Source organism: Ambystoma mexicanum, chromosome 1q, assembly GCF_040938575.1.
Source record: "Ambystoma mexicanum isolate Mex_15411 chromosome 1q, UKY_AmexF1_1, whole genome shotgun sequence".
Classification (NCBI taxonomy): Eukaryota; Metazoa; Chordata; class Amphibia; order Caudata; family Ambystomatidae; genus Ambystoma; species Ambystoma mexicanum.
Genome location: NC_090922.1, coordinates 1,210,785,693 through 1,210,813,423, shown reverse-complemented (window position 1 = coordinate 1,210,813,423; position 27,731 = coordinate 1,210,785,693). Strand labels below are relative to the sequence as shown.

At 45.4% G+C, this 27,731-nt stretch overlaps 1 protein-coding gene across 11 annotated transcripts in view; it reads left to right on the top strand.

Moving 5' to 3' along the window:
• Nucleotides 1–27,731, top strand: part of SGIP1 (SH3GL interacting endocytic adaptor 1) — a 1,655,639-nt gene that overhangs the window by 656,975 nt on the left and 970,933 nt on the right. The window lies entirely within an intron of this gene.

Below are 27,731 nucleotides of genomic sequence, written 5' to 3'. Positions count from 1 at the left end.
TGATCCCGTCGGGTCCTGGGGCGTGAGAGTTTTTTAAGCCTCTGATTTTCATTTGGATTTCCTGTGGGTCGTCAATGATTATCCATGGCTCCGTAGACATTCCGACCTGTAATTTTAAGTTGGAACTTGGTGCCTGGTACATAGTAGTGAAATGTTTTGTCCAAGTAGTTTCCCCGATCTCGTTTATGATTGTATTTTCTTGGGTTTCGTTAGCCGCTCTCAAGATTTTCCAGAATTCTTTTGTGTTCTTGCCACTTATCGCTTTTAGAATGATTTCAGCATCTTGTTGGTAGAGAGACAGTCTGTGGCCTTTAACCCATGCTTTGTATAGTTTGGTTTCCGCTTCTGCCGCTCTCACAGCCCCTGGAGATCCTGAAGATTTTGCTTTGCGTTGTATTTTTCGCAGTGCCCGACGTTTCTCCACCAGTGTTAGGTCGTACACGTGTCTTGGGGGATTTTCACTGTTTGTTTTTGTTTTACGAGTCTTCTTAAACTTCGTCAGGAATGGCGTATAATCTGTAGTATTTTTGCCCAAGTGATTTAGCATTGAGCTGAATCCTTTTTCTATTTCCTTGATGGCCTCAGTTGTAAGGTATAGACGATTTCCCTTCGTGTTGGCTATGACTTGGTGCTCAACATACTCGTTCTGTGGCCTTATTGACATCCAGGTTGTTGACAGGGGGTTGTGGTCACTGGCTGTGACTCTTGTAATTTCGAAATCTTTCGTTATTGCCAGTAATGGTTCAGTGACGTAGATGTAGTCTATTGTACCTGCCAGTTCCTTCCTTTCCCATGATGGCGGGCGATTTGGGTCTGGAAATGCTTCGTGCAAATTGTGAAGGTTTCTTGAATTCATCAATTTGACCCATAGGTTGCCGCGTTGTTTGCCTGTTGAGTTGTGGCCTAGGTCCGCCACTCTTTCTTCCGAGCTCATACACGTAGCGTTCAGGTCACCGCATATGAGGAAGTATGTTACCAGATGTTCCGATAGTGCCTCATCTATCGCGTCCTCCATTTTTTCTATGTAGGCGGTAGGCTCTATACTTGCGGGGTTCCAATAGGTATTTGCTACGATTAAGGTGACTTTCTCGTAGGCGTTTTTAACGGTGCTCCACCGTCTCCATGCCGCCTTAACCATCAGGATCATTTGGTTGCTGATCAATGTTTCTTCTAGTTTGATCCCTGAGTCTTTTTTGGTTGCGATCAGTAATCCCGACGAAGGTCTTCCTCGACTTCCTTGTTTGGCTGGTGCAAGGATGACTTCGAACCCCCCTATTGCAGGGGGTTCAGTCAGCCAGGTTTCTTGGAGGCATAGAAGATCGTATAATCCCAGGTCCATGTCTTTTGGAGACAATAAGTGGGTATGTCCTCTCGTGTTCCACGAGCACATTTTTAGTTCGCACTTTGAGGGGGTCGCGCGACGTCTGTCATGTAGACTGTGCTCGTCTCTCGCTGGTTGCTATGTTTGCTTTTTTCCCCTCAGAATTTTGGGCAACCAGGACCATATGTCTTTCGTGGGTTCACATCTTTTTTGGGGAGGTTTTTCTGTTGGGAGTTTGGCTGTTATTTCTGAAATTTCCTTGGCCTTATTAAGTTTTTTTGTGTCTTTGGTTTTTATAAGACTTTCGTGATTTTTGTTTTCTTTCGAGGCTTGTCGCTTTTCCCTCAGTTTCTCTTCAGCTCCCCGGACTCTTGCTCTGTCCTTGTTTTTTTCAGACGACTTATTGCGACCCATTCTTCCTAAGGCACTTATTGGGTGTCTGTCTGCTTCCTTTTTACTGGGATTAGTACGCCTTGTGTTTTCAGCCTCCCTTTTATTGTCTTCTTCGCTTTTGTTTGATTGCACTTTAACTTCGTAGCCCATTTCGTCCAGCTCTTCACTACAGTCGAGGATCAGGTTTTTCAACGTTGTTGATGTTACATAGAGTACCGTTTTTGCTTTTGTATTTTCGTGGCTTGGCTCTACTACAAGCAGATCTTCTGATTTTATTTTATTCAGCTTTCGAATGTATTTAAACAGTGTTAACACTGAGTTTCGGTTCAAGATTATTTCGTCTCTGTTTTCTTTCACTTGTGTGATCTTTATACGCCATTTAGCTTTGTCCACTTTTTTCGGTTTTAGGTTGTATTTCTGTGTTCTGGATCTGTACCGAAAGATCGTTTCTCCTTTGTCTCGTGACGAGCTGAGTCGTTTTTCAGTATTGGGTTTGTTATGGGCGTTCGTGGATTGGGAACGCGGTCTACCCGGTGTTATGTTTCTAGACGGCTTTCTTATGTGTTTGTGATCGTTCCGTCTACCTGCCGATCTCCTTCTTGATTTACCGCGTTCACCCCCTTTCTGTCTTGAGGAGTTGTATCTTTGTTCTTTTTTCCAGTTTCCTGAGGTCAGATTGTCTCTGGGTCTCGATTTCGACCTTCCGTTTTCTTTTTTTGTTTCTTTCTGCATCCTTTTTGGCGTTGTCTGTCTTTCTGCGTCAATCGGACTGGCGCCCTTGTTTATTGCATTCTTCACGTTTTCCCTATAATTTTTTGCTGCTTTTTCTCTAGTCGCTTCTTCGTTTCTTCTTATGAATTCTGTATTTTCCTTTCCTTTGTGTGATTGTGATGTTGGTGCTTCACTGGAGCAATGTGCAACTGGACTCATGGGCGAATTCTCTGCCAGATGTTGGCTCAGATTCATCAATTCTTCATCTTCGATGCGTTCAATTGTTGATGGGGATAGGGTAAAGGTTCTTTTTTTTGGCGTTTCAGTTATTGGCGGTGATAAACTGGTGATTCTTTTTTCTGAAATTTCAGGATTTTTTGTTTGCCTCGGCTCTATTTCTTTGTCCTTCATTTGTGGTTTTTCCTTGTGTTTTACTGGTCGTGTGAAAAGTTGAAAAATACCTTCTGCAGTTTGGTTTCCAGTTGGGGGTTGTCTAGATGGTGGTCTCTTTGTTGGTTGGGTCTCAGTTTGTTTTAGATTCACCTCTTTATTTACTCCCTTTGTTGGTGGATTATTTGTTGTATGGCCTGTAGTAGCTGTGGTTTGAGTCCCCCTCGTTTTGTTCACCGGTCTTTGTTCTTTGTCTTCGTACTGCTCTTTTTGTCGTGGAGGCGAACCCTCGTCGTTTATTGTAGCTGTGCTTGATTTTCTGGCTTCCAAGGCCATAACGTAAGCTTCCAAGAAGATAACTTTACTGTGGATCATCGCTTGGATGCTTGTGTGGTCTTTCAAAGAGTCAGCGATAGTTTCGTAAAGTTTCATAAATGGTGCCAGTGCAATGTTCACTGATGACATAATTGACAGTAAGTCCATTTTTTTTTTATTTGAGGAATCCGTCGGGCTGGTCGAGTGTTGTAACGGAGTTCTTCTTAAGGGGGATTCAGTTAAGATTGTTGTCTGATTTGACCAGCTGCCTCGACTTGGCCTTGTTGTTTCTAGTGAGGCTCTTCCTTTTCGGTTTTTGTCGATGTGGGGACTTCGAATGTCATTTCCCCCCATATTCAAGTTTTGGTTGATTTGGGGTCTCGTAAGGTTTTCTTGATTAAATTCGTCTGGGTCTGCTATGGGTGGCCTACCTTTTGTCGTGTTTTCGTTTTGGACTTTGGAGAGCCCCGCTTGGTTGAGATTTTCTGGGCCCAGCATTTTATTTGGTGTCTTATTTACTTTATCTCTGTCTGTTCCTGTGAAGTTATCAACGTTCAAGGTGATACCCTCGGGGAGTGAGGGTGTTGCCTGATTGAAGTTGCAGGAGCCTTCCTTTATTTCTGTTGTTAAGTCCATTGGGTCATTTGGGTCAACTGTAATGAGGCTCTCCTCTTGGATGGTGTGGGGGTTTTCTATGTACTCAGACATGACAGTCCCCATTTCTAGGTCTTTGCCCGAGTTTCTCTTCAATTCCCCCTTCTCTGTGACTTTTGTCGGTTTCAGATTTTGCTGGCCTCTTGGTGAGTTCGTGGAAATCTTTTGGGCTAGTGTCGGGCACGGTGGTTCCCCCTCAGGCCCCACTTTGTCAATCCACTGCCCTTGTGGCTTGTTGCTTTCTCCTGAGGGCCGTCTTTTACTGTGCGGCCGGTTGTCGCTAACGTATTGCTCAACTCTGCGTAGTTTTGCTACCGGCAGGCAGTCGTTTAAAGCTTCGAGTTTTTCAAGATCTGTAAGTTCCCTCTGCGGGTACTCTTTTGTTGCTTTTTGTCTGCTGTTTGCGTAGAAATAATCTTTTATTGAGTTTTTAAGTACCCCTCCTTCTCCTCGCTGTGGGTCGTTTTCGTTTGTATTGATCAACAATTGGTCAGGTGTTTTTTGTTGCTGTTCGGGCTTCTGGGGCCCTTTTTTCGTTCTGCTGCTAATCTTGTTTTTCGTTGTTATACGGTTCTTGAGTTTCTTGAGAGGTAGGGAACTTGTTCTCTGTCTTTTCTTTTTATTGGGGTTTGATGGCCCTTGTACATTGATTTTTTCTGGGACCCAACTGGTCTCTGCACTTTCCTCCGCCTCTTTGTGAATGAGAGCCACCACTTTCACTTTCCTTTCCGCCAGTGAACACGTCGACGGTACTCCGTTGATGTGCAGCTCTCCGTCGGGCTTCCCCTGCCCGTTCTCTTCGGGTGGGGTGCCCGCCACCTCCTCCGGTTCTGCCTCTCCTGGGGCCGTCGTGCCATCCGTCTCTTTTCCCCCCCCTCCTTCAGCAGCTTCCACGTCTGGCAGCCCTCCTCCGAGGGCTCCCGCCGTGGGGCGAGGAGCGCTCAGCTGGGCTCCGGGGGAGGGAGGTATTGGGTGCTGCGCCGGACCGGCAGGCCTAGTTCCCACTCCGAGGCTCGCTCTCCCGGCGGCTCTGTCCGCCTTGGCCGTGTCTTCCTGCCCCGTCCGCCCCTCCCCGCCGTCCCACGCGGACCGCGGTCCTCCTTCGAGGGCCGCTTCCGCGGGGTCCCGCTCAACCGCGGCGGCTAGGAGTGGCGGCCGGGTGTCTTTCCGGCCAGCCAAGGCCTCAGCTGTCTTGATTTCCAGGCTCTTTGCCCATTTGTCATCAGTTGCTCCTCCAGTTAAGGCTGATCGTTCCTGGGGGTCATGCTGGGCTGCTTTGGGATCTTCTGAGACTGGAGGCCGGAAGACTTTGCTTTTGGTTGGATATACCTTTATGGTGTTCGCTGGCGCTTGCTGGGGCGTCGGTTTTGGGGAGCCCATTTGAGGTAATGTCTCTGGGGAATCCATGAATGTTGGTGTTTGTTGTTGTTGTTTATGACTCAGCTGTTTCTGGTTTAGTTTGGCGCTCCTCAGGCTCCTCAGGCGTCTGCCCTCTTCTTCCATTTCTTCCTCTCTTGGAGGCTCTCTTGGAGGCTCATTTTGCTCTGGGTTCATGGCAGTTTCCCGCATTTCTCTGTTTGCCCTTGCAGCCCTGGCTGACATGACTGCAAGACTGCCACTCTTCGTCCACTCCGCGTCCGCTCCGCGGATAGAAAGGGTTTATATGTGAGGGTCCTCCCCCACGCTGAAAAGAGTAGAACTGGGCAACAGACTCTCCTGCAAGACTGCCACTCTTCGTCCACTCCGCGTCCGCTCCGCGGATAGAAAGGGTTTATATGTGAGGGTCCTCCCCCACGCTGAAAAGAGTAGAACTGGGCAACAGACTCTCCTGCAAGACTGCCACTCTTCGTCCACTCCGCCAAAATTGGTCAAAATTATTTTTTTACTACCAGTTCATAGCCACAGCCAAAATGTGTTTCGACCACTGGTCCTTGTCAAGGTTTACGAATGGCGCAAATTGTATCTGTTACATACACCACAGTGACAATTGTAAATATTACATACATAATTGCATGCATCATTAGAGTCAACATATTGTAAAGAAACAAAACAAATATGTGCATATCAATGCAAAATACATTTATCTGCATATCTAGAGAGTCCAATATCAATAATTTGAAAAGTACCAACTACTTTATTGCTAATATTATGAAATGTGTATTTTACTATTTTAATGCTCATATTGCATCTCTACATGAGAATAAATCTGCATAAATGCTTAAGGCAATGAGAGCATTCTTCTTAATTCTGTTTTGTAGTATACAAATACACTGTTCCACATGTACATAATATTGGTTTAGTGATTAAACTGTTTAGGGATGATAATGATAATGTCAAATCTTTTATCATTCACACTACTGCAAACTTGCAAACATGTGGGGAGTTATTTCTCTTGCACCAAGTGTGGAGATCCAACTTGTTCCAGGACTCTTTCTGGCAAAGAACAGTGATGTGCCCAGCACAGTCTGTCCCACTTGGGCATTTAGACATCCTTTGGGTTGGAGGTTAGGCTCTGGCATTGGAGGGTAGGATTACAGTCATGACAATTAAATATAAGTCAATGAGATTGTATCTGCTCAGGAAGGTCAAGCAAATCTCACATTAAACCATAACACTTAAAAATGATGGATAAGCAGAGGGGACGGTTTTCCTTTTCATTCTTTTCCTCAGCAGTGTGGTTGGAATATGGCTTGAAACAGCAGTTTTCTTAAAGGAATGGTTCGCCCAAAAATTTTTATTTCAAAAATAGATAGGCAATATAAAAAAAAAGATTGCCATTTTTTTTTTTTCGAAGTCCCTATGTAAAATTTTGAGCAATTCAAGCTCAAAGATAGCACATGGGGGCATCCATTTTGTGAAATGGATGCCCGCCGCTGTGCTCGCTTTGGCTTTTGCGGCACTAACGAAGGAAAAGCCAGCCAGCTGTAGTAAACAAAAGCTACCACTGGGTGGCTTTTCCTTCATTGGTGCTGTACGCGGAGGACGGGGACCAGAGACTACAGGCAGAAAAGCTGCAGCTGCATCTCGGTAAGTGCTATTTTTTTTATAAAAATAACACTAGCTGCGTTTTTTTTTCCGGGCTGGAGGAGCCTGGAAAACTTATAAATACAACGTTTTTAAAGCTGCAGTTTTATTTCTGTTTGCGGTCGCTTTTGAAGCGAGCGCAAACATAAATACGTTATTGTGTTTGAAAACGCTGCAGTTTTTCTTTCTAGGTTTCTCAGGCTCCTCCGGTTCGGAGGAGCCTGAGAATCTCGAAGAAAAACTGCAGCATTTTCAAACACAACCGCATTGTGTTTCTGCCTGCCGTGGCTATCACTTTGGGTCTCCGGTGCTCCCCCAGGAGAGCACCGGAGACCCAAAGTGAAAGCAAAGGCAGGCAGAAACACAACACGGTTGTGTTTACATGTCGCGGTGTTTCTGCCTAAATCTGCTTTCCCATTTTGGGCTCTAAGGCTCCCCGTGGGGAGCCCTAAAGCCCCAAATGGGAAAGCAGATTTAGGCAGAAACACAACGCGGTTGTGTTTGAAAACGCTGCGGTTTTTCTTTCCAAGTTTCTCAGGCTCCTCTGAGCCTGAGAAACTTGGAAAGAAAAACCGCAGCGTTTTCAAACACAATAACGTTGTATTTATGTTTGCGGTCGCTTCAAAAGCTACCGCAAACATAAATACGTTTTTAAAGCTGCAGTTTTATTTCTAAGTTTTCCGGTCTCCTCCAGCCCGGAAAACTTAGAAAAAAAAACCCCCGGAGCTAGTGCTTATTTTTAAAAAAAAATAAATAGCACTTACCGAGATGCAGCTACAGCTTTTCTGCCTGTAGTCTCCGGTCCGCGTCCTCGGAGTCCCGGCACCAATGAAGGAAAAGCCACCTCGTGGTAGCTTTTGCTTACTACAGCTGGCTGGCTTTTCCTTCATTAGTTCCGCAAAAGCCAGCACAGGCGGGCATCCATTTCACAAAATGGATGCGCCCATGTGCTTGCTTTTCACATTTTTGAGCTTGAATTGCTCAAAATTTTACATAGGGACTTCGAAGGAAAAAAAAATGGCAATCGTTTTTTTTTTTATGTTGTATCTATTTTTGAAATAAAAAATGGTGGGCGAACCATTCCTTTAAGCTTTGGAATGCCTTAACTGATGATGCAGGGTGGTTTGTTGGGATAATTAAAGAGTTTAATGGCAAGTTGATGCACTTATTAAGATGCCATTTTTTTGGCAGAATTACATAATATAACCGACTAAAACAAGTTCAGCCAAATTATTATTAATGGCAGTGGTGCCCAAAATACCCAGGATTCCAAGTTCTATAATTCCATGTGTGAAGGGGGACTGAGTTTCAAAGGCTACAGGAACTAACCTTGGAAACTTGCCTGTGATGTGACCCGAACCTGCAGGAAATGATTCAAAGTGGCTCACAGTTTGAAAGGACAAAGGAATTGGGAAGGAGACACATTTTGTAAGTGATGAGCCTCATAATAGATTATAGGATTTGCAGGCATAATTTAGGATAGCTTGGGAGACCTGTATGTATTTCATCTTGAACACCGATTGATAGCGCAACTGAGGGGAAACCTGGATTCGCCTTCTAGCTCTGATTGGAAGAAACGTCAACATACAGATTAGACCCAGCTCCACCCTGTTAAAAGGTCATGACTGTTTTGGCGCCACTGCTGAGACAGCTGAAGATGAAATGTGAAGCTAAATGTAAGCCCTTTTTATTTCTCTTCTGACTCCCTCAAGGCATGAAGGTTTGTCAACCGCTCCACCTTTTGGTGTCGGGAGAGATGCATAACGGTAGTCACACCTGAGTGCTTAGATTAATCACCCATGCCCCAGAGCTGCTACCTGTGTATACTTTATAAATGTTCCTTCATCTATCAAGATGAGTGTTTGGTAGGAACTCCAATGAGGAACTACTAAATAATAAACGTGCACTCCTTCGCATTTAGGACATACAATGTCATGTCATAACGTCTGAATAAAGTTCCTAACAACTCCTAAATCTTTGTCCATGTCTTTATTTCATCACGGCGCAGGGTCAAATTATTCCTTACTGTGCAACCAATTATAAACACTGGAACCTATAAATACTGGGAGCTCAACTTTGAGTATGAACATCATTGCATACATTGAGCTCACCCCTCCAGGCTGGCGGACTATAGGAGGTTTGTTCACAAATTAATTTAACGAAAAGCAGACTTATGAGGCAGAGTGGCACTCTCAATGCTTGCCCAGATTTGAACCATACGATGGTGGTAGACCCTTTCCCTCAGGATATAGACCATTCATCATGCAGCACTGTTGGTGTGGCACCAGATTCCTCCTTTACAAATTCCTTTTCTGCTCCCCTTTATTACAGTGGACATGAGCAAACCACGACTTTATAGGGCACCTGTAAAGCCACCTCGGAGTTACTATGCGACACATCACCATTAACACTGTTGAAAGCACACAAGCGATTTAGAGGGCTGGAGAACTCTGGCCCTATAGCAGAATGTAAAAGAGAAAGGTTGGTAAACCCTCACAAATTAAATAACATATGAGGGAATATTTTGAGGGCTCTTGAACCCACATATTCGTCACTCATCTAAATATGAGTGTTGTGTGTGGTTTCATACCCACAAGTTTTATATAGCACTGTTTGGTAGTGGCATTTTTGGTTTGGTGTTAGATCGTAAGTAAACTGCTCGTGGAAAACTGAACAAAAAAAGACAGCATAAGTGTTTGAAAGTTACATCAGATCGTAAAGAGCACAATGCTCCTTTGTGTTGGCTTTATGATGGTAGCGTACTTGGTCAAAATACCCCAACCCTACTTATTTACCTGCCTGCTTGCCTCCAGGTCCACCGCAACCCTGTGGCGTCCAATCCGTCCCTCTAACGCATGTCTGTTCCGACGCCCTATGGTCCCCTTTACTTTCATTTTCTTTTTTCGTCCCCCGCCTCCCAAGCTGAGGAAGCTGGGGAAACCCCTGCAACCCTCAAGGCCAAACATACCGAACATGGGGAGCGGGGGAAACCCCCGTCCCCCCCCCGCAATCCCTGCTCCACATATTTTGTATGTTTTGTAATCAATCGAGTGGTACTGGCTGAATTCGGCCAAATGTACCATTCGATCGAATTATAATCAATTAGGCTAATACCACATTTTCACCTTTGACATATATATAATTTTCTGTTTCTAATGTCATGGTGATAAGATTGACACAAACAATTAACCATACAAATTGTGGGGGTGAAACCAATGCAAACCAAGTATGAGGGAGTACTTGGGCCAGATGGAAGGCACTGACCCTTCACCTTACCACTGATCTTAAATCATGCCATGCAGTCCTCCTTCCAGTCTACCTGACATTGTCATAACTTTCCACTCTGTGGCACCAAAGTCTCCCCTGTGGCTCTAACTTAGCTAGTTCACAAGTATTCTTTTATTGAGGGGCATACTTCTGTGGCACAAAGATATACATTTTAGCACATGACTGTCATCGTATGTTGTGGGGCAAGCTCCCTGGATAGTGGGAGAGTGTTATTGCAGCTTTCACTGGATGATTCATATTCAGTTACTCCCTGGACTCAAACCAAACTGACAAACTGTGTCCAGCCCCCCTTTCCCCTCAAATGGGAAGCTGGCTGTCAGTGTGGTCTGTGAACTCCTGTCGCTGTTGACTCAGCCATTGGCCCTGACACTCCTCCTAGCAATGGGTCCTCCCTTGATAGATAATCCCTGAACACCACGCAATGGGGTTCTGTCACTGCGGTCTGTTGAAACACCTGGATTATCATACATAGTTCCTGAAAGCCAGGAAAATTCATCTTTCATACAGCCCACAGCTGTCAGGCAACCATCTGAAATAATACAAACAGGATGTGCCTGTCTCGAAAATGTCCAGTGGATTAATGAGAAATTATGGCAGGTTATCAAATGATGACTGGTGGTAGATTCTTCATTTCCCTGGGGAAGGTAAAATAAGTACCAGTTTGGAAAAAAATACATATTATATTACCTTACAATTTACATAGTCCTATGATGCATCAGATACACGTATGTAGTGATGAGGCTATGGATACTGTTCTTGCTGTCTCACGACATTTACAACCATCTAGAGTGCATTGCCACTCTAAGGCTTCTATACTTCAAATCATTTGACAAGGCATTAAGGTATTCAAACAAGAATTATAAACTCACCATCTACAAAAACATGTACAAACTCTGGTTATTGACCCGTACAAGCTTTAGACAACCCACTTACCCACTTGATTATTCATCCCTGCAACTGAAACTCATCTCAAGGGTATACACCGTTCGAATCTACCTCTGGTAAGTCTTTACACATTATGGCTTGTCAAATCTTTAGATCCTCATCCACATAGGATTGGGCCATGATCAGTGACCACTCCTAATGGGAGCCTCTAGGCACATCTAGAAACTTGCCAAACTAACCACATCATAGGGATAAAATGGACATTGTGATATGCTGAGGGAAATGATTTGTTCCTACGGTAAGTCTATTTGCCAGGTAGGGGCCTTATTTGCCAGGCACTTGTATGTGAGTGCAAGCGTTTTCAAGCAGATTCTTTGCGCAACAGGGAGCCATCGCAGATTGCGTCTGTGGTCAAATATGCCATTTTCTAGGAATATTCAGGGCGGCTCTAATGGCATTGTTCTGTATGACTTTTAGTTCATTTAGATTGCTTTGGCTGGTCCCTAGATACAAGGCGCTGAGCTGATTTCGTGTATTTGATTTACTTCTGTCAGTCGTTTACCATCTGCGGCTTATCTCGACCTTGCTGAACAGGAGACGCCTGTTATTTTTCTCTTTAACTGTAGGCATTGCTAGCCTATTCCAGCCTGACACGACCTTGGCTTCTTTGCATGGTTACCTTCAGCGGGGTTTCTCTCTGTCCTTAATTCTTAAATTGTCTGCTGAGGCCCTCATCTCTTGAGATCTTTAGTAACTTCGATTCTGCTCGTGTCCGTAGTGGATTTTCAGTCATCTATAAAGTGCTTTGAGGTAGATGTGTATAGTTGGCGCTTGCCGCAACCTATTTTACTACTAAGCATAAGCAAGCTTCACGATTGCTTTGCTTCTTGCGGTTTCCTGCGTATGTACACGTTTAAACTGGCTTATTGTCTTCATCGTGCATATGGCATATGTTTTTTCATCATGAAGTCAACTGTTTTACCTTTTGCCCAAGATGTCACTTATCCATGGCATTTCGTCTCCTTATCAGTATTCTTGGGTTATTATATACTCTGTGTGTGTCAGTCCGAGCTCTCATGACGTCACCAATCATCTTCCTTTAGTATCATCTTGGCTTCTTCTGGTATTCCATTTTGACAAACGTCCTTTTGTCGTGTCTGTAGATATGGATTTCTCAGTAGGTACCTTTATTGTCCAGGTTTGCTTAGGTGTCGGTGCAGGTGAAGGTGTCGGTGCTTCAATAGGTGCTGTTATTCCGATGGGCACTGGGCAGAGCCCGACTGCGGCTCTCTGCTGGTTTTTGTTCTCCATACGTCACATACCTTTGGCGTGAACGTTCCTGGCACTTCGAAGGGGGTGGCTGGAGTGCAGATGATGTCTGCCACTCCTTCACTCCCTCCTCTGAGCGATTCATCGACCACTCCTACTTTCTTTGCGCTCACCTTTCTGTCCTCCTCTGGATCTGGACATCTAGGTCTGCAGAAACAGAAATGTTCCTTTGGGGTCCATATCTTTATCACTCCCTTTAAACATCCCGCTGTTTTTACATGCTCATCTTTGTTCCATGTCATTAGTTGACATTCTCCACTTGGATTGCAATAGATCCATCCCCCATATTTTCTATGTTTCTTCGGATACCGAAACTTTGTTCCCTTTGGTGCATAAATACTGGCCTTCACCAAGTCTCTTATTTCTTCATCCGTCAGGTCTTTGGGCTTCCATCCTGACTCAACTTCAATCATGATTTTCATCCCTATGGCCTTTTTTGCAGTTTTCTGGCACTGAGCGATTATTATTTTGATAAGACTCCAAGCAATACTATCACCAACAGGGCTCCTAGGATCTTGAATGAGTCTACCATCCATTGTGGAACCAATGAAAACCATGATCCAAACCAGCTGTCATTAACTTCGCCAGCTTCCTCAATCATCTGATTCTGTAGTTTTGTCAGCATACCTATGGCTTCTGTTAAGGTTCTATTTTAGTCATCGTGAGATGATATAAATGTGCAACATGATTCCCCGATTTTTGCACAAACACCTCCATCCATAGCTGTGATCATGTCTAGGACATATCTTTTCTGGAGAGTCATTAGTTGAATCGCTCTTAATTCTTCCTTGATTGCATTGAATCTTTTTATTGTTGTGTTGATGGTCTGCAGTAATTCCCATCTGGTATTCGCAACCATTTAGTATTTGCTCCAATCTGAACTCTTGGCATCAGGATTGTTGTGAACACTGATGAGGTCAAGCTGAACAACCTGTTGTCATATGGGATTGCATGAAAGGCTTCTTCTGATTTGGCCTCTGTTCCATCTTTGCGCTTCTTCTGGAGATTTCCCTTGGAAGTTCCGTTTTTTTGTTTGTTTCTCTTCTGATTTCCGCTCCTTTAACTCCAGGCTTTTCATATCTTATCACAATGTTCTTTGTTTTGCCATTGTTTCTTGTCTTTATGTCTTGTACATAATAATCTTCATCTGGATCTGTCGTTTCAGTTGCCCATTTGAGTGAAGCATCACTTCCCATGAACTGACCTCTGGTCTTGCACATTGCTGTGTGTGACAGTGTGCTGTCTGCACATCTACTTCAACGGCTACAAAGATTTTTGACTTCCCCATGCTGTAAGGTAGAAGTGCACACACAAAGCATTCTTCCTCTGAAGTTCGTCTTCCAACTTCCTTCATGTGCTGGTACCATATGTTATTACCCAAGTGTTCTGTGCTGTCCAAGTAATAGTTTAATTCATTGTCTTCTTGCATGCTCCTTCTAATTCTTATGGTCTTCCTGTAGTTTGCGATAACCACATTGTTACGCTCACCTGGTATCCACAGGGACGCCACCCAGCTTGGTTACTCGCTGGCATGCTTCTCAGCTTTGCCCTGATGTGGTCTGCGGGGAAGGTTCTGCCTTGTGCTAGAATTAGGCGTGCTCTCCGTCCTGCCTTCTTGGCAAGGGCGCGTTGTCTTTCATGGGCGAGTGCGGTCCAGTTACTTCACTGACACCGGCCCGTTTGATATTGTTCAGGTAGGTCTTATTGCTGTTCTTTAGTTTTGTTGAAATCCTACATGCCTTTCTTTGTTTAAAATGTCTTTTTTCTCCCTTAGGTATGCAGAGCTTCAGCGCGACGAACTGGCTTGGTTGAGCCCTGCTGGTAAATGATGGAGCATTAAGAGCGCTATGATGCGGTAAGTAAGCGCTATGCGCAGCGCTGCGTAGTCTTGCCTTTGCTAACCTGTGTTTTCCTTCCTTATAGGTCGCAGTGTTCTTCAGCGCGAGTGGAATGTCCGGAGTGGTGCCAGCCGAGAGGCGACCAGCCAGGTAAGCCTTTTGAGCAGTTCGTAATTTATAAATGTCTCTACTGCTTTCTTTAATGTTGCCTCTATCTTCCTTTTTCAGGTCGTTCTGTCCGGGAGGCGTGCAGATTCGAGGAAGCTGTTCTCAATAGCTGCGAGTGTTCAAAGATGAAGACTGCAGGTAAGATGATGATGCTGCTGCTAGTGAGGTTCCTTTTGACTCCTTACAGGTTCTGCTTCTCCAAGGGTCGAGGGAATAGCTGGACACGGTGAGCGTCACGTTGCAAGCTGCAAAGTAACACGAAGCATGTTCTGCAGTCAGGGTGTGGTTTAAATAGCCCAGGTAAAGTAGTACCAGTGAAAGTAGTTCCAGGCCTGCCACACCTAAAACACTAGACCGCATAGCTTGTTTCATAGGAACCAAGCTATGTGGATGCCTCCATGTTGGCTGACAATACAATAAAGTAGTTCCCAAGCACATTGTTGTTCATGGTGTATGAGCCTGGCGCCATAGGTGCCAGGACTGGCCCCGTGAGGGCTTTTGAAGAGGATGCCAGGCTCTAGAGGCCCGAGTCCTGACTCCACCTGGCCAATGGGTTTGCCAGAGGGGGTTTTGGGTGAGGGTCGTGACACACATCCTTAAACACATCTGTATTTCTTCTTCTTGCTGGAGGATTCTCGGGTATCTTCATCAATGATCCAGGCATCTTTGTATTATTTGCGTAGGAGAAAGTTTGGTAAGTCTTTCTTTATCCTTCTGGTTCTTTCTGGCTCTGTTTACAAACGTCCATATTGATTCTGCCAGTATTTTAGCAATTGATTGTCTTGCAGGATTTAAGCTTGAGCCTTTCGTCACTGGATCAGGCGTGCTTCTCTGTCTAGTCATTAATTCTCTAGATTCTTTTGTCTATTTAAAAGTTCAGCTTTCTCCATCTGTTTCTCAACTTCTCTTGGTGTGGAACTTCTCATCGTTTGTCCAAGCTGCCCCCATTCTCTGCAATGTGGTTCTGAACTTATTGACACTAGACCAGGTGTGTATGTGCTCATTATTTGTGTATGTGTACCTTCCCTACCCTTCTCAGGTTTACTTTGCCGACCCTGTCTCCGGCGTTGCAATTCATTTGTTACAAGTTTCGTGTGTCATTATTTATCACATCCATCTCAAGTACAGTCACTCTCATTCTTTATAGGAACTGGAATGACTATGTAAGGTCTGGGCACCTTTGGCGGTTGCATGCGTACATCATTAGGTGGGTGAATGGGAACCTGAACGCTCTGTGGTCCTATGAAAAATGCAGTTCTAATCGTTCAATAACAGTAATATGATGATAAATACTATGCATATGGAAGTAATACATTTGTAAGTGATCCTACAGCATTTGTTCCTTGGCCAGTATGTACGTCTCTCCTCATGAGGGAGGACAACGTTACTGTTCTGGTTTCCCATCTCGATCATTTAAGGACGCATACTAACATTTACCATTTTTATCGGGATTCTACTGTCTGTTTACAGGTTACAGATGCTAAACTTGTTATCCTTTTTGTCTGACTAATAGACTCTCTCGTCTCTGGAAACAGTTCCTCTTCTAAATGAGGCAAGAAGTTCAGCAAGTCTTTTAATTTGTGTGTTCAAAATAGACCAGTTCCCAGTCAATGTCTCTTATCTGTTTCGCTCCAGATGACATGCCGTTCCTTTTTTGTCCTTGGCAAAATCTTCACGATCTGTCCCTCGATGGAAAGTTTACGATCTTCTCTGGTGATTCTGTTGTTGATTATTAAGTTCGACCTGCCTGATACCATGCCGGAGCATACTCATCTGGACAGAGTTCGTTGGGTCTCTAATGAAAGTGAGGACATCAACACTGGCATGTCTCCTCACAAGTTCTGGAAAGTCCTCAGTTAAGCGAAAGAAAACGTTACTAGCTAATCTATCTTCTTGTGACAGGGACATATGTCTTGTCCTCGCTGTTTTCCGGAAGCAAATTGAAACTGCTCTGCAATCACTATGAGCAGCCTCCTTATTGTCTTTTCGTTTTCAGGATCTTGAAGAAACTGGTGCTCCTTCCCACCAAGAACGGGTATGACCTCAGTGCTAACTCGAAATGGATCAGAATGTTGCGTAGATACGAGGGGGTTGAGTAAAAGGCTTCCCAAGCCAATAGCTTTACAGGAGGTCGCTAAGGCCTTGCAAAAGAGCTAGATTGCTGCTAGCTCGGAACAAAAAATCACAGTGGAGGAACAAGACAATATAAATTTATTTAACAGGAAGACGTTTTTGAGTTTTTTTGTGCCATTGTGTGGCATATATGCATACAAAAAATCTGCATTATAGTGGATTAATATACAGTAGTGACAGTCTATTCTATGTGTTGTTAACTCTCACAACACATTCACAATGTCGACACTTGAGTTTGTGTTTCTGGTTCGGTGTTTAGATGATAAAAGGCAGTGGCTGATGGAAATGGAGCAGCGCTGCACTGAGGATACCGAACTTCAGGACGTGGGGGTCATGTTCAGACTTGGTGAATGAGTAAGGCGTCGTCCTATAGTAAAAGAGGCTATGTTAAAACGGTGAGAAAAACAGCATGTCCACTGATGGTGAGAAAAGCAAGGCGAAGGACCTACCATGTTGACGTTGATAAGCGCCATGGCTGTGGTCTGAGTAAAAGAGCAGCTGCAGGAATTGCGGCTGAGGGGGTCAGTCTGCAGATGTCAGAGTCCCCAATCTAAGTCAAAAGGAAGTCGAAATGACTGGTGAGAATTAATCTGTGCAAAGGCTGTGACTATGCCAAAGATATAATAAAGCAGTTGCGGCTGTGGGGGTCAGTCTGCAGATTGTCAGAGGCCCCAATCTAAGTAAAAAGGAAGTTGAAATGACTGGTGAGAATTAATCTGTGTTACGGCAGTGACTATGCAGAAGACTTAATCAAGCACTGTGTCAAGTGGGCGGCCGAGACTAGGAGTTTAAGGTGAAGAATACTATTAGCTGGTCTCAAAAAGTACAAAGTGGGTAAGAGTTACGGGCCAACCTTATAGTGATTCATAAACCGCACTAAATTTCAGTTCATTATTTAGTGGTGCACGAAAACGGTTAATGTGTAGACTGTAATTATTGCCAGTACATGGCGCGAGTGCAGAAGGATCCTGGACAACAACCAGGGTGGATATGAATTTAGCGAAGCCATCTTAAATGCGAGGGTTACGTTACAAACAGATGGGCTGGGTGCATGCAATACGGAGGGAGGACTAGAGCGGTGCCGTGAAACTTACCCGTGCCGGAGTCAGGAAAAAGAGCTGTGTCACTGCTGTCGGTTGCGCTTGATTGGCTGCGCATGTCAGTACTTAAGAAGAGGCCATAGTGACTGCAGGGACTGCGCATGCGTCCGGGGGTAGTGTAAGAGATTGGCGCGGTCGTACTGAGTGCGTCGGTTCACGCAAATCTTGTTGGTCATGTGTGTTAGTGCATACGTCTACTGATTGGCATAGAGCGCAATAAGATAACGCTTTTCCAATTGTTGATTCATTAGCTTTGGTCAATCGTCTGTGATCAACTGCAACACATGACTCTTTTTGAAAACCCTGGTGCATCAACCGGGAGTATTATTGTAATGTATTAATGTTCATTATCTGTCTGTACAAAAAAGATACAACAATTGCAAACCGATCACATGTGTAATATCTCATAGGTACTATGTTAAAGAGTGCCTCAATGTTTCTCTGTACTACTTTGTAACACCCGACCCCAAATGTAAACCTGCACTGTTGGCATGGAACACTAGAAGAACCCAGTGACTTGCATCTCCAATTGTATCTCCTCATTTGTTGTTTCAAGGAGAAAAAATACCTATGTATTTCCAATGGGCGCTATTTTCAGTAATGTCAACTGTCACACATGATCAATAAGCAACGCGCGAACCGAAGTACATAGTACGACCGCGCCTACCACTGACACTACCTCCAGACGTATGCACTAACACACATGACCAACAAGATTTGCGTGAACCGACGCACTCAGTACGACCGCGCCAATCTCTTACACTACCCCGGACGCATGCGCAGTCCCTGCAGTCACTATGGCCTCTACTTAAGTACTGACATGCGCAGCCAATCAAGCGCAACCGACAGCAGTGACACAGCTCTTTTTCCTGACTCCGGCACGGGTAAGTTTCACGCCACCGCTCTAGTTCTCCCTCCGTATTGCATGCACCCAGCCCATCTGTTTGTAACGTAACCCTCGCATTTAAGATGGCTTCGCTAAATTCATATCCACCCTGGTTGTTGTCCAGGATCCTTCTTCACTCGCGCCATGTACTGGCAATAATTACAGTCTACACATTAACCGTTTTCGTGCACCACTAAATAATGAACTGAAATTTAGTGCGGTTTATGAATCACTATAAGGTTGGCCCGTAACTCTTACCCACTTTGTACTTTTTGAGACCAGCTAATAGTATTCTTCACCTTAAACTCCTAGTCTCGGCCGCCCACTTGACACAGTGCTTGATTAAGTCTTCTGCATAGTCACTGCCGTAACACAGATTAATTCTCACCAGTCATTTCAACTTCCTTTTTACTTAGATTGGGGCCTCTGACAATCTGCAGACTGACCCCCACAGCCGCAACTGCTTTATTATATCTTTGGCATAGTCACGGCCTTTGCACAGATTAATTCTCACCAGTCATTTCGACTTCCTTTTGACTTAGATTGGGGACTCTGACATCTGCAGACTGACCCCCTCAGCCGCAATTCCTGCAGCTGCTCTTTTACTCAGACCACAGCCATGGCGCTTATCAACGTCAACATGGTAGGTCCTTCGCCTTGCTTTTCTCACCATCAGTGGACATGCTGTTTTTCTCACTGTTTTAACATAGCCTCTTTTACTATAGGACGACGCCTTACTCATTCACCAAGTCTGAACATAACCCCCACGTCCTGAAGACAGTTCGGTATCCTCAGTGCAGCGCTGCTCCATTTCCATCAGCCACTGCCTTTTATCATCTAAACACCGAACCAGAAACACAAACTCAAGTGTCGACATTGTGAATGTGTTGTGAGAGTTAACAACACATAGAATAGACTGTCACTACTGTATATTAATCCACTATAATGCAGATTTTTTGTATGCATATATGCCACACAATGGCACAAAAAAACTCAAAAACGTCTTCCTGTTAAATTTGATATTGTCTTGTTCCTCCACTGTGATTTTTTGTTCCGAGCTAGCAGCAATCTAGCTCTTTTGCAAGGCCTTAGCGACCTCCTGTAAAGCTATTGGCTTGGGATGCCTTTGACTCAACCCCCTCGTATCTCTGCACTTCTCAACCCTCTTGAGTCAGGCCCCATAAAAAAGAGGGTCCGCCCATTCTTTTTCCTTTTCAGAATGTTGCGTGACACCTTTAGTAAGTCCAAATAAGGCTTCTGTATTAATGAGCCTGTCCAATAAGGCTGCGTGGTGCACTGGCGTGCGGTCCACTCGGAGGTAGCACCTCCTTTTCCAGCGCGCTAAACATGTGCACACTGTCGACGTCCCATAGGCGGAGTCACTATACACTGTCACTTCCTAGACTGCGTGATACTTGAGTGCGACTATCAACGCTAATAATTCTGCAGCTTGTGCCGAATGATGTGAGGGTAATCGTGCACTAATGAGTACTCAAAATTCCCCATTTGCTGTGTGCTTCATCACAGCGGCACCTGTATATCTTTGTCCATGATTTTGATCGAGCCTCGAAGAGCCATCAACAAAGACGATTTCTCCTCCTGCCAATGCATTTTCTTTTACTCATAGAATTCTTCATAGTTCGCGCAATCCTTTATTGGCTTTCCTTCAGTGACTGGCTCTGCTATAAACATAGCTGGGTTCACTATTTTGCATCAAACTATTTTAATCGTTGGATTTGATATGATCACTTCATAAGCCAAAGCTCTCTGAGATGTCAACGTGCCTTTTGGTCTCTCTAAAATGGCAAATAATGCATGCTCGACGAACAATGTCATTGGGCATCCCATCACAATGGTTGTAGCCTTGTCTCTGGCGAAAGCTGCGGCAGCTGAACTTTGTTTGCACAGGAAGTGACCCCTCATCACTGGATCTAAATTCCCACTGTAGTATGCAAGGGGCTTGTACCCCAACGTGGTTCTGTGTGTGAGTACTGTTGTCATGACACTGCCATTCGTGTGTGAAAACGGGTAGAAATCATCTGCATAATTGGGAATCCCTAAAACTGTTGCAGTGCAAATGGCCCTTTTTAGTTGAACAAACCCTTCTTCCATGTTTGTGGTCCACACAATTTTTTCTTTCTTTGCCTGTGCTTTCTTCAAGGCTTGTAAGAATTGTCTGGTATAGGAACTGTAGTCAAAGACCCATGCCCTGACATAGTTGCATAATCCGAGAAAACTCTGCTTTTGTTTTCTCGTGTGTGGTTTGGCTGTCTTTGAAATGGCTTCAGCTCCTTCAAGGGTAACCTATTTCTCCTCATGTGAGATTAGCTGGCCTATATACAGCACTTGTTGTTGACAATATTGTAACTTCTCCATGTCAACTTTATATCCTTTCTCAGCCATTATAGTCAATAGCTGAATAGAATCGTGTCTGCACTTTTCCTCTGCCGTGCTGCAAATTAGGATGTCATCCACGTATTGTAAGACAATACTCTCTAATGCGATTCAAGTCCATCTGCAGGACTGTGTTGAAAATCGAAGGAGACTCACAGTACCCTTGAGGCTGCCTTGTGCTTTTCAGAGGAACTTGTCTGAAAGTAAACACTGTCAAATCTTGTGAGTCTTTGTGCAACGGGATTGAGAAAAATGCATTTTTCAGGTCAATCACCGTGAAATACCTCGCTCCAACGGGTATATTACATAGGATCGTGGAAGGGTTAGGGACTAGAGGGAACTCGGCCTCGACTACCTGGTTCAATCGTCGTAAATCTTGGATTGAACGCCAAGACCCTCCCTTTGATTTCTTGACAGGGTACACTGACGTATTATTGGGTGACTCTGACGTCACTAAGATGCCTGCTACATCATGGCTGAGATTGTCTTAAAAATCCCTTCATCTGCTTCCGTAAGCCTGGGATACTGTCGTGCTTTTGGTAAAATTGCTCCTGGTTTCAATTTAGACAGGCACCTTTGCCATGTCGTCCTCAAAATATTCAGGACGTTTTTGTGCCAGCATCATTCTCTGAGGCACTTCTCTTTTGATCATTTTTACAAAATAGATGAGATTAACCTCAACTGTTATCTCATCTTCGCTTGTTTGTTCTTCAAACAGATCGTCATCAGTGACTTCAGTCAATCTGTAACCCTCCCCAATGGCGATTACTGCACACCATTGTCTGCCTTCATCATCACAACCGTCAAGCAGAGCCATTTCTCTTTGCACTATGGCTGCTTGTATTGTCAAGGGAAACACTCGTCCCTTTATAGGTATTCTTGTTCTGAATAAAACCTCATCTGGGGTTCTCGTGGTTTTGTCTGCAAGGCCTGGTAGCCATGCCATTAATATGGGCACTCCATAAGTGAATATTCCTGGTTCCAGTGGAATAGCTCTCATAGCAGTTTGTCCTGCGTATGCTCTAATCATTTCGCATGCGTTCAATAATTGCCTTGAGTAGAACAGCAGCACATTCATGTCACATTCTCCTATAGAGGCTGGAAGTTCTGTTGTAAAAGGAACACAACTTGTTGCTCCTGTGAAGCACTGACTATTTATGGCATCGCCGGACAAAGAAAACTTGCCTTCACGTGTACACGAGTGTGTCGCTCCTGTGTCAACTAGGAAGGAATATTCTTTATCCCCTATACAGACCTATACCCTTGGTTTCTCGTGAGGGTTCGGAGTCACTGATAGGATAGAACACATAAGGTCTCCCAGGGAGCAGTCCTAGTGTGTATATATATAATCTTGTCCCATTCTGAGTGAACGGATTTCCACTGTCACTTGTGACATTTCTTATTCCTGAATTCAGTACCTGTCCTGTACCTGTTTGTGACAATTGCATTGGCGACTGTTGAGATTGTCCCTGTGGAAAATGTCACATTCTGGGGCTGCAAACTCTGCTGTTCTCCCAGCGCTTGCTGCTGCACTGTTGTGATTCTGCGCAGCTCCATTTCCACCCTGCTGTGAGAACGCAGATGGATTCACCATCCCTCCTTGTGAATTGGTCATTTTACACCATTCATTGACTTCTGCACGTACGTGCTAGATGCCCTGTCATCCCACACGTCCAACATGTTGGCGGTGGTCTCATTATTTGCCCATTTTGCATACTCTGGTTTCATATTTTGAAAAACACCTTTATTGTTCTGAAACCCTCACTGGTTAATCTGCCATCCTCTCCCTCGAAGACCTCTTCCCCTTGTGTAAAGCCTGTTATTGTTTTGATCGAACTGTCTCTGGCTATTGGCCTGCTGCATATTTGATACATCTGTATTAATTATCATCACCCCCCCTCAATGGCATACTTTGATAATTCTTTCTGCACCAATTTAGCCTCTTCACCTCTCCGTGCAGCTTCTTTTTTGCCATTCTTTTCTTGCAGCAGCCTGCAATAGTGCGCGATGGACAACTGTATTTCAGACCATGGCTTTGCCTCTATCCCTATCAATTTCTTGAGCTGCTTCTGTAACTGTTCTGGCAGCCTTTGACACAATATATGGCAAAACACGGGTATAGATTTCCCCCAAGATTCATGAGTTTCCAGCACCCAGGCGTCTTGGAAATTCTGAATGTAAAGCAAAGGATCATCTGACTCCATCTTGCATGACATTAAAGCTCCCATATCTGTAGTATCCGGCTATAGCACTCGAAGCGCTTACCATACTGCAGTTCTGCAATTGTTAAACAGCGCTCCGTCATGCGCAGTATTAACTGTAGTCACTCCAGGGTAAACTGCTCGTGCCCACACATCGTCAGCTCTATCACCAAGTATGGCGATTAAAAGACCCTTAATATCCCCTATAGCTAACGTGTTCCCTCCTGTCATTTTTTCTAATTCATGTATCCATTTTCCGGCTCCCGATGTCAACATTGAGAGCTTATTTTTCAGGTTTTCTCTGTCCATGTGAGGCCAGGGTATGTATTGTGGTCTTGTTACTCCTTTTTCTAGTAAAGGGAATTGTGACACACAACACTCATTTTCCTCATCATTTTTCTGTCTACCGCAGGGGTAATATTCCTGCAGTCCTTAGCCTGCTCACATAGGGTGGTGGGGACACTCCCTTCTGACCGTATGATACTCCTTCATGCCGATCTGATTGTATGGCTGACTCTGATGTCTTAGGTGCAGACCCACTAGAATCTGACCATCTCATTCCTTCCCCTAGAGAAGTTTTTCACGTCTTCTCTCGTCTTTCTTCACATTCTTCTCTCTCTGCGTCCGATATTGTCTGTGTCCAACTCATGCAACTTCACTCATCCTCTTAATTTCTGGTTAGGGTCAGCCTATCTAATGACAGCTCTCTATTTCTGTTACTTCGTGAGGCATCCTCCGTATCGTACAACTGAGTGCTCTCAAGACGCTCACCCTCTCCTCTCCCTTGGGGTACCGTTTCTAGGCCCATCTCATCGTATATTTTATCGATAGTCTCTCCAATGCTTCTGTGTCTGTCTGATTTTCTAGATTTGCCCTAGACGTGCCTGGTACTGAATTGCACTCAGGAAATAATTTTTCTATGTCTTCCCAACCTAATACTGGATCGGTTTTTTGATCTTTCCGGATACTCCAGATCCTGTGCTCTCCATCTTCGCTTATGTTCTATGTCGTCATCAAACTCTCTAGGCTTCCTCGCTTCCTCTCTGACCCTTTCTTCTTCTTGTTTCCTCGCATCTTTGTTCATTTGCTCTTAGAATTTCCTCATCCCTTTGTCTTTTTATTCTCTCCTCCTGTATTTTTTGTTCTTCTTCTATCCTCCTTTGTTCTACCCTATCTCGATCATCAGCTGTTCTCTGCTTATGATCGCGTCTTCTTTGCTCTTCTGCCTTTTCCTGTTTTCTGACCTGTTCATCACGATATAACTACTCTTGCTTCTGCCTATCCTTTTTCTTAGCCCCTTCGTCTCTTGCACAGTTTTCCTTTTCCATTCTCTCTAACTCATCCCGTTCTCCCTTTTGTCTCGCATCCTCAATGCCTTTACTATCGAGTTTCAATAAAATCTGACCTCCCATTCATTTGTTCTGTCCGAATGCCATCTCATCAGTCCTATCCTCCTCTCCTTTCCATCTTTTTCCCTCTTTTCCCGTATCTAGAGATGTACTTGCTTGTGTTTTTGTCCCCTTTTTCCTTTTCATGTCTCCCCTTGTCCTTCGGGACTTTGGAGGTAATATCTCGGTCTCTGTCCTTCTCTGGGCTTTCGTCACTACTTTACGTAGGTTACTCATATCCCGTGGCTGCTTTAAGTTCCCTCAGGGGGTATAATCCTTAGTCTTTACCAGCTTCGCTTTTCATTTCAGACGGGACGGGACGGCGCAGAAGGCTCTTTACCCCCCTCTGTGCATACATTCAATATCCAATCTATTGGTGGCTCCTCCTCCTTTTCTTGTTGATACATCTTCCAAAGCTCTAAACTAGCTAGGCGGTTAACTTTTTGCCAGTGTACGTGGCGTGCAAATATGTCGTCATGTGCTGCAGGACCGTTTTAGTCAGCGCTCCTCCCTGGGGCCATGGCTTTAACATTTTGTTTGCGGTCCCTTAAATCTATTCTGCACTGTACTGTTTAAGCTTAGGCGCATGCTTCGGCAGCTGTTTGCATATGTGTGCCAATGGGGTAATGTCTTCCATGCTCAACCTGTTTATTTTATCCTCTATACAACACTTTATTACACTTTACGTTTCACAACCACAATCAACAATATGAGCAAACACCAATCGTCGCAAGCTCCATTCCCATTTTACAACAATGTCACTGTTACTTTTGTTAGCTACAACCATCAATACATGCAACCTCATATTATCATACTTGTGCAATTTGCATGCAGATTTTTTAAAGTTGTTTACCTTTTTACATCCTAGACAAAACATGACAGACAAGACATACTCCGGCCGGCTACACAAATCTCATGCCATCTGCTTCCTCGGATGCATTGTGCTCCTAATTGTATTCCGACATGGAATGTAAGCCCATTTCTTTCAGATGGTCAGATTGTCTTTAATGGATTCTGGTCTTCTACGTCATCCTATCAATTCAGGACCTTAAATGAAGGCTTCTTCTAGCGGTCTTTAAAACCTAGAAAACTGGGTGTATACTCTACCTGGGTCACTCCTGGTATCTCTCTTTTGATCTGCCATACTAGAGTCAATATTTTCCTCTTATATATACATACTCTTACGTCCCGTCCCCTTTCCTCCATACTGTATGGGCGTCCCTTCCAGGGGACGGAACCTTTTTCACTAGAAAAAACGTTCTTCCCCTTTAAATTTAGAGGCGCGGCCCAGGGAGCATGTGCTGCCCTGACTCTGCCCTCCGGCGCCACACCTCAGTCCCCTTTTCTACGTCAACGAAAACAGGCCGAATTCACCAGCACTCCTGGGTTTGGCTTCAGCCATGTAATTCCACGTCCGGATACTTCTTTGTCTTTTTTGTCTCTTATCATTCAGGTACTCAGTCCTCAGGCGTCACACTCCTCCCCGGCGCATGTTAACTTTTACAGGGTTGTTCAGCAGGTGTACATCCTGCAAAGGGCTCTTCCCAACTTCAGACCCCTCTGCCTACGTTGCCTTGGCTCAGATCACGGTTGGCAGTGATGTTCGGCGTGTGACTCGCTGTCCTCGAAGGTGCTGAAGAACAGACTCGCCAGGTGGAGGGAGCTCTTCCAGAGGTCGCCTCCAGAGGATCCCAAGAACTTCGTGAAGCATCGAGCCAGGCCCAAGGTAGGGCCGATAAGTTCCAGTGCACCCTGCAAGGGATACTCCTTCCCAGGGACTCTCCAGTGTGGGAGGGATCGGCCAGGTCCTTCTACCGGCACGTGCCCCGAGGCTGCTACAGCTACCGGCCTTTGGGTCGATGGGTCCTCAGATCCTCCCGGGTGCAGTGTCGAGTGACTGGAAGGTTCTTGTACCCAGTCTACACCCGAGGGGCTACGTCCCTTTACTTGCACAATGGCCGAGGGGCTATGCCCTAATACCGGCAATACGTCTGAGCGGGTGCCTGAATGCAGCTCTACTGACCCCCGGGTCGAGGGTCTTACACCTACCGGGCTGAGGAGCAGGGTAGGCCTCGTGATCCACACACAAGAGTCTCGGACGAGGCCGGGTCCAGCGGGCTGAGAAACACATTACAGGCATATGGCAGGCGGCTCGACAAAATAGCTGCCGCGCCAGAAAGGGGCACCCTTCCGCCATTCCATGAATTCGGCAAAGGAGTGTCAAGGTGGGACTGGCCTCAATCAGATACGTAGCCTACAAGTCTACCCTTCATTTGCGCAGGGCAACTTTCCTTTGCGTCCATATGGACAGGGTACGCAGCGGCTCCAGCAGCCCCCCACTGCCCCGTCGGTACCCACTGCCACCTGTTTGGCCAGTGAGGAGGTGCTCTTCGAGAAGTTTCTCAGCTTCATGAGGTCCCCTCAGATGGGGGTTATCATGAAAGACGCAGTCTGGGAAGTACTCCCCTTCATGCTAGAGGCACCACAGACTCCATCGTGCCACCAGTCCCCGGTGCAGTCGCCTCCTCCGGCTCCACAGCCAACTCTGCCGCCTCCTCAGCCTCCGGCTGCGGTCCCTGTACCCCAGCCTCTGGCACCATCTACCCCTCCTCCACAAGATCCTCCAGATCCGCAGGATACGGACAAGTAGGAGGATCCAGACACGCCATCCTCAGCCAGGGCCTTCCATGAACGTCTTGCTGGCCTGGCAGAGTACCTGGGCCTCCCCCAACCTGAGGTCGAACAGCCGACAGAGGGAGTTTTGGCTGAAGTCTTCACAAGACGCCCCTCTGCCAACACGAGGGTTCCACTGCAAACCGATCTAGTCTCCCTGGCCAAGAAGGGTTGGCTCAAGCCCCACTCCGTCCAGCCGGTCAACCGATGCCTGGACGCCAAGTACAGGCAGATGGAGGGGGATACACTCTTGCACTCGACCCATCCTCAGCCACACTCCTTGGTGATCGCTGCAGCATCACTATACTCCAAGCCTCAGTCGTCCTCGGCCTCCTCCTCTGCGGCATGGCTAGGCAAGGAAAAGATCTTGGAGGCGTACAGCAAGATCATCTACTCCGCCTCCCTGCACCTGCGTCAGGCCAACACAGATGCCATGCTGGCTGCCACCAACCAACTGTTATGGTAGGAAATTGCTGACTTCCTCCCGGAACTCCCCACCCAATGCCAAAAACGCTTTAAGGCGGGGCAGCGGAAGCCAAGCTTGTGGCGTATGACCTCATGGAATCCACAGTGGCTCATATCAATATCTCAATATCCCATCTGTATTGCCACGGACATGAGGCGAACAGCCTGGTTCTGG